General features: G+C 48.6%; 1 protein-coding gene across 3 annotated transcripts in view; it reads left to right on the top strand.

The window, feature by feature from the left end:
- The first annotated feature begins 5,384 nt into the window (after nucleotides 1–5,384).
- The window catches only part of GTF2I (general transcription factor IIi), a 78,279-nt gene continuing 76,702 nt past the window's right edge, over nucleotides 5,385–6,961 (top strand). For 2 of the 3 annotated variants that reach the window (XR_008732816.1, XM_055714154.1), the window contains exon 1: nucleotides 5,385–5,697. The gene's annotated coding sequence lies outside the window, so the exon portion shown is untranslated. The remainder of the gene's footprint in view (nucleotides 5,698–6,961) is intronic. The other variant, XM_055714148.1, reaches the window with a different exon arrangement.

Raw genomic sequence — 6,961 nt, 5'->3', positions numbered from 1 at the left:
AACACGCTCTCCTTCATTGAGGAATGCCGAATGGTTAGTTTGCACAAAAAATGCCCAGCTCTGCAGCTGAGGAAAACTGCATCTGGCTTCGACTTCTCACTTCCACGATGATCGGCGCAGAGCGCTCGCACAGCCTGGGCTCCCTGCTAGGAACACCTGGCTGCTCCTTGCTGCTCAGTTTTAAGCTCCTTCACTTCTGCTTTTGGGTGGCTTTTGGCCCCTTGGGAGAAGTTGTGTGCCCTGGGGAGGGGCAGGGGAGTTGATCCAGGGGAGAGTCAGGTTTAGAGCAGCTCTATAGAAGAGCCCCCAACCCTAGAAGACGACCCTGGTCCCCGGCAGCCTGCTGCTGCTCCTCGCTGCCGTGGTCCCGGCACACCCGCGCAGCTCGTGCAGGGAAGGGATGGACAGCATCTGGGAAGATCACACTGGAACCGTAACCTGAGCACAGGCAATGCTCTAAAGTGGTTATTGGTTTTGCTGATTTTTTTTCATTTTTGTATAAAGATATTTTTGGGGTTTTTTTTTGTTCAGGTGCCAATGAAATTGCTCTGTAATGTAAAGCAAAAATGCTCCCAAACTCCTTTCTGCTAGAAACGTAGGTTGAGTAGAAATGTCCATCTTTTATTGCAAGTACAAGAATCCCTTTTCAGCCTTTGCTGTTGTGGGTATTTGTATCAAATATGTAGGTGCCCAAATTGCTGGTCTGTTTGTCAACAGCTTGATCTAGGCTCCATAATTACACTAGCAAAGATTTCTTAGTGAGGAGCATGAAGGGGCGAGGGGGGGGGAAAAACCCAAACAAAATTAGAAGATCCCCCAAACCCTCTCTTGGATGATAAAGCATCACTGGCAACCCCCCGATCTAATTCCCTCCTAATAGAAAAAAAATAAAAAATTATTTGAGGGATTGGCTAAACACACAAGACACAAGCACTGCTGGCTTCTGCGTTCCTTGAAGATGTGGGTTACACAGCTGAACTCATTTGCAGCGCGCCTGCACTAGGTCTGAACTATCACGTTTCGTGTTTGCTCGCGCTGTCCTTTCCGCTGCCTGGGACGCTTTGCAGTGCCGGCCTGAGCCTGGCGCTGGGCTGGAGCGGGCCCAGGAGCGCGTGGCGGGATGCTGGCACATCTCCCGCTCTGCCATCTTGTGCACAACCCTCCCGGCTTTCATTTTAGAAACACTCGGTCCCCGGCTGGCATGGCTGGGAGGAAAATTTGGGAAGCACCAGCGGATGCAGCAACGTCTGCATGAGCCTGCGAGGGCACCGACCATTCTGAGACATGAATAATTACTCAGCAGCCGCAGATACTTTTCATGTCCACGTTAACCACTGTGCTCATCAAAGCATCTTACCGCACAGATTTGCTGGGTATTTTCAGAGTGGCAACTTCTTTTGTGCTGTAAGTAGATGTGTTTAGGGGTCCCAGTGACCTACTGCTAGCGCCTGCAATTCTGGAGAGCATGTCAAGTTTTTGGTTTTGCTTTGTGGGTTGTTTTTTTTCCTGATCTTTGGAAAAACACATGTTTATTGTCACTGTAACCCTCTGTCACAAAAGGTGAATTATTTTTAAATGCTTCCTTCTTCAAGTTACAGCACACAAGCCAGTGCAGAATTTCTGCCTAGTCTATAGATTTCATGTTGACATTAAAAATGGTAATAGAAGGCTCTTGATTTAAGATCACCACTCTGGGGGGATGTGGAGGGGAGAGCCAAGACATTCTAGTAAACATTCCTTGCTAAACTTCCCAGAACATCTGTAACTGAGGGAAGATGAGTAAATGATAGGAGAAAACAGTGCCTGTGCTTTTACTGGCCAAATATTTGTACTGCCCATGTGTTCACCAGCCTTATCACATGCACCACATTCAAAGGAAAAATACAGGATGTCCTTATTTACTATTTAACAGAGAAAAAAACTTGGTGAAAGAAAACTGCAGAGGAATCTAGAGAACTGGAGCAAAGGAAAATTGGTAAAGGAGCATGAAATAAGCTTATCTGGAGCCGTGTGCTGGAAAAAATGTGAATCGCTATAGTCTTGTTCTGGTCTGTCATCGCTACTGTGCTCTGACACAAAGAGCGTGTTGCTCTTCCTGAGCTGTAGTAGAGCTATACTGGATTGGAAGTTGCAATTAAAAAAAAAATTTGGGAGAAGGAAAGAGATTACATCTACATATAAAAGAAACAGCACACAGCGGGGAACTACGAACCCAGTGCTCTGGGGGTCTGACAGATTTGCTCATAGCTTCCAGACTCTGCAGCCTGACTTCTGCACTAAATATAAAAGACAATATAATTCTGTGTTATTTTTTTTTACAAGACGCTGGGGCTTCCTCTCCGTCTGCACTCCCCCTCTATTCAAAGGTTATATACATGAATCCTGGAACTAAAACGCTTTGAGGAAGAAATGGCAAAACACCAAGTAAAGGCTGGCAAATTGAGGCGCATATCCTGTGCTGGACAAAGATAAGGCAGTACTGGGGTGGAAGAATTGGGATTGGATCCAAACCTGCCACGCATGAAGTTTTTAGCAGGGGTGTTGAAGTTTTCCTGCCTGGAAAAGCAAGTGGTGATCAGTGTAAGACTGGTTGGTTTCTCTGTGCCCTCCACCCCTTCACCCATTTTTAAGGACTCCAGTAGTTCCAGAGGGCATACGATAAGGTTTTCAGACTCTCAGATGTTAGATGGAAGTTGTCAAGGATATTTAGATTTACCCATAGAAACTTCAAGGGTGAGTTGACTGAAATCCCCTACGCTAACTTAGCTTGAGGTTAAATTTGTAACTTCTTCCATACAGTGAAGCAAAGCCTTCTGATAAAGGCAGCCTAGCTTTTGTCAGTGCTAAAGAGAATAATGCATGTTTCTGGGGATGAAACAGAATAATTCCCCAAACTAATGAGTAAGTTAAAAAAAAATAAATGTAGTGGTCTCAATTTATTTTCAGAAGAAGGCTTATGAACTTGAAATGGAATATTTTTTTTTTTTAAATGATGACAAAAATAACTGAATTCGACTCCTCTCTTCCAACGTTTTTAGTTTTACAGTCTGGCTCCCTTATTTAAAATAAATGTTTTGCTTGCCTTGTAGTTGTGTGAAAATCTCGTTCAATCTGTAGTTGAAGCCCAGCTGGTTAACTAGTCAAGGGAAAAGCAAAGGGATACAAAATACTTTGAAGCAAGGAATTTACATCAAAATATTTTCTGAAGCTAGAAGACTCGTTCTTGAATTTTAAATCTAGAAACAATGTAAAGATTAACTGGTCAGATGTTATATGTAACGGTCAGTTCAGGAATCTGCGGGTAAAAATCCACAGAGGCTGTGTATTACACTGAACGTCTTTTCTAGAAGGTATTTCCTGAATTTCCAGGCTCTGAACTGATGGAGAAACCATTGTGGTCCATGGTAATATGTTACAGTTGTTAATTACTCTAGCTACTAAAAACATACAAGTTATTTCTAGTCTGAGCATTGATTTACAACACCCAGCGAATGTCTCAGATGGATTTAGAAGCCTTAAGGAACCAATTTTTCAGTTACTCATCTTGCAGCCACACTGGGTAAACACTATTCTGCATGAAGCATGACTTAAGTTTAACTCTCTGACTTCAGTTAACTCCTAAACTTTATCCAGCTCCATAGCTCACGTGGCTGGGTCGGGTGGCAGAGAGGCATACAAAACCTTGTCCCTGAGAAATACCGAATTTCTACTCTTCTGAGGACCCACGTGGCAGCAACACAGTCCTTCCAGCAGGAAGCAGCTGCCACACATGACCCTCAAAATAAATCATGAGGTGATGCTGCGTAGCCAAAAGGCATCTCCTCTGCCACCAGGAACAGCTCATGCCAGCAGGACGAGGGTCCGGACACAGCCTCCAAGTGATGTCCTGGCAATGAGCTTCCATTTCTTAGGCAGGTAAAACTTCTCCCGTCTTCCAGGAGGATTTGCTTGAGTAACTTTTGGACAGGGTGTCCTTAGCACATCGAAATCTGCATGAAATGGCCACTATGGGCTGCGTGTGCAGTCAGGTACAGTAAGATGACAGTATGCAGTTATGGAGGAGCGATGCCTTCCGCGAAAAATGCCATCTGAACAGCAAGAGGAGCTGATGTGGATTTACAAAAGAGTTGTGGCTGCTTAGAAAGATTCAGTGTCTCTAGTGCTGAAGTCCTTCACCAGAGGTGATGCCTTTCCCTACACAGGATCTGCCAGAAGGAATCGCCCAAGTGCTGTAAGGCAAAATCTTCTAGTTTAGTTTAAGGTAGTGATGAAAGTTGGTGGTGGCTTTTTTTTGTGTGTGTGTCTTTTTTGGGGTTTTTTTTAGTGTTTTGGTGGGGTTTTTTGGTTTTGGTGTTTTTCTCTTTTTTGCTGTGCCACTGCAGGATGCTTCTGTCCCTTTCCCACAATGATGAGAAGTTGCATCCAGCTGAACACTGGCAGGGAACCACTGAGAGCCGCAACATCTTGAATCACTTGGGCCGTTTGCTTGAGGGACGCTGGTCAGGGTTTGCAGATTGGTGTTTGTTTTGCACAAACTCCATAGCCCCAACAGCCACGGTACGGGAACGGCCCACGCATCTCCTGCAGGGCCCTTTCCAAGCAGACAGCTTCTAAGCTTTAATTTCCAGTTTGATTTATTGCTATGTATTGCAATGAGGGGAAAGCTGAATGCTTTCAACTGAGCGTGCTTGTTTCCTTTACAAGGGAAATTTAGTTGAAATCGTGGTGTTTGATGGTTGCTCTTGACCAACTCTAGACATGGTTCATGTTTGAAAATACCATTAACTGTTTTATTTAGATCTCAACAGTCCTATACACACTATAAGAAAAATGTTGGTATTTATGAAAGAGTTTATTTTTAAGAGCACTTTTTTGGTGTTGGAACTGACGTTGCAATGCAACGTTTCCTGGTGAGCGGAAAACTTTCTATCCGCATTTACCGTGCTGAAGCCAAGTTCAAAGGATGAGAACAGCGATGCCAGCCGCAATGCGGGCCTGGCTGCACCCAGAACAGACCTCGGCGGTGGAATCCGTTGCGCGGAGCACCTTTGTCAAAGAAAGAAACGAACTTTCACCAACGGGGAAATGGTTTTGCTCTGAGGTTCGTTATTAAATGGAAAAAAATACATGGAAAAGGCAGGGGTTTCTGCTCAAGGGCTGCAGCGCGGGTTCGGGAGCGCTGGGACCGCCCCGGGCCCCACTGGCCAGGCTGGGCCGCCGCACGTCGGGAGGCCCGGCGCTCCCCGGGGCAGGCCGCAGGGGGGCGGCAGGCCCGGGGGCGGCGGGAGGCCGCTCCCCCCGCGCCTCCATCTTCCGTCCCGGCCCCCGCGGGGCGCAGGGCGCCGGCCGCCCCTCCCGGCGCGGGGCACGGCGGGAGCCGCAGTCCGGGGCCCTCCCCTCGGCCCGGCCCGGCCGCCGCCGCCGGACTGCGGCTCCCGGCGGCCCCCGCGAGGGACGCGCCTGCGCGGCCGCGGCTCCGCGAACAAAAAAACCTGCCCCCTCCCCTCCCCGGAGCGGCGCTGGGCTCTGCCCGACACCGTGAGGATAAGAGCGGGGCCGTGCGGCCGCCCGGGCCTATCGCCGTGCCCGCTGCGAGCCCGCGGGGAGACGCGCCCCCGGCCCGGCCCTTCTCCCGCAGCCCGGCGGCGCCTCGTCGCCTGCAGCCAGCGGCACCGCGCTGCCCGCGCCCGGCGGCGGGTGAGTGGGAGGGCGGGAGCGGGCCTGGCCGGCGCGACGGGCGGCACCGTTACCCCGCCGGTCCCCGAGGGGAGGCCCCGCGGCGGGGGGTGAGGGGCGGCGGGGCCGCAGCCGCGGGGTAGCGGGGTGGCCGGTCGCGCCGCTCCCGCCCGGGCCGGGGGCGAGGGGGGCTCGGCGCCGGGGGGGCGGGGCCCCGCGCCCTTCACCGCCCCCTCCCCCGGGACCCCGGCCACCGGGGGGGGGGGTGTGGGGGGGTGGGCGCTGCCACCGTGCCCCCGTCTCCCATTGGTCGGCGGGGCGGTGCGCACGTGCCGGAGCCCTGCGAGGGGCGGCGGCGATTGGGCGCAGGCGGGAAGGGGGCGGGGCGGGATATGCAAAGGAGCTGCGGTGGGGCCGCCCCCTCCCGGCCGCGGCCCGCGTGGGCCGCGCCGCTGCACGGAGCGGGGGGCGGCACCGGCGGGTCCCAGCACCGGCGGGTCCCAGCGCAGCCTCTTCCAGTTTTGTATTTCTTTTTCTTAACGTTTAGAGGCATTTAGATATTTTTTTTCTTAACATTTAGTAGAGTTTAGTATTTTAATTTTTTTTCTTAATATTTGAAGGAGTTTGGATTTTTTATTGATATTTGGAGGTTTTTAAATTTTCTTTAATTTTTCCTTAGTATTCAGAGGAGTTTAGGTTCTTTTATATTTCTTAACATTCAAAGGAGTTTAGATTTTTTTTTTTAAATTTATGAACATCCATAGGAGTTTAGATATTTTTTTCTTAACATTTAGAGGGTTTTAGATTCATTTTATTTTTTTATTTTGAGGAGTTTACATTTTTCTTATTTTTTTCTTAACATCTAGAGGAGTTAATGAGGTTTTTTGCTTAACATTTAGAGGCATTTAGAGGTTTTTAATTTTTTTACCTTAACGTTTAGGGGAGGATAGTTTTTTTTATGTTTTTTTGTTAACTTTTAGAAGAGTTTAGATTTTAATATTTTTTTTGTCTTAATCTTTAGTGGATTTTAGAGTGGTTTTTTTCTTAACGTTTAGAGCAGTTTAGGGTGGAATTTAGAATATTTTTTTCTTAACATTTGAATATATTTTTTTTCTTTTAAATGCATGAGGTAGACCAGATGGCATGAAGGGTTGTCCATTGTACAGCCCGGTGAGAGGCTGCCGGGGTCCCTTGTCCATCAGGGCATGGGAACTTTTTCCCAGGAGTTTGGCTGAAACTGGTCTTCTTTTGGAAAACCGATGAATTTGTCAGTTTTCCAACAAAA

The sequence above is a fragment of the Falco cherrug genome, chromosome 1, assembly GCF_023634085.1.
Source record: "Falco cherrug isolate bFalChe1 chromosome 1, bFalChe1.pri, whole genome shotgun sequence".
NCBI lineage: Eukaryota > Metazoa > Chordata > Aves > Falconiformes > Falconidae > Falco > Falco cherrug.
The sequence above is the reverse complement of the archived record's forward strand: the minus strand, read 5'-3'. Positions and strand labels throughout refer to the sequence as shown.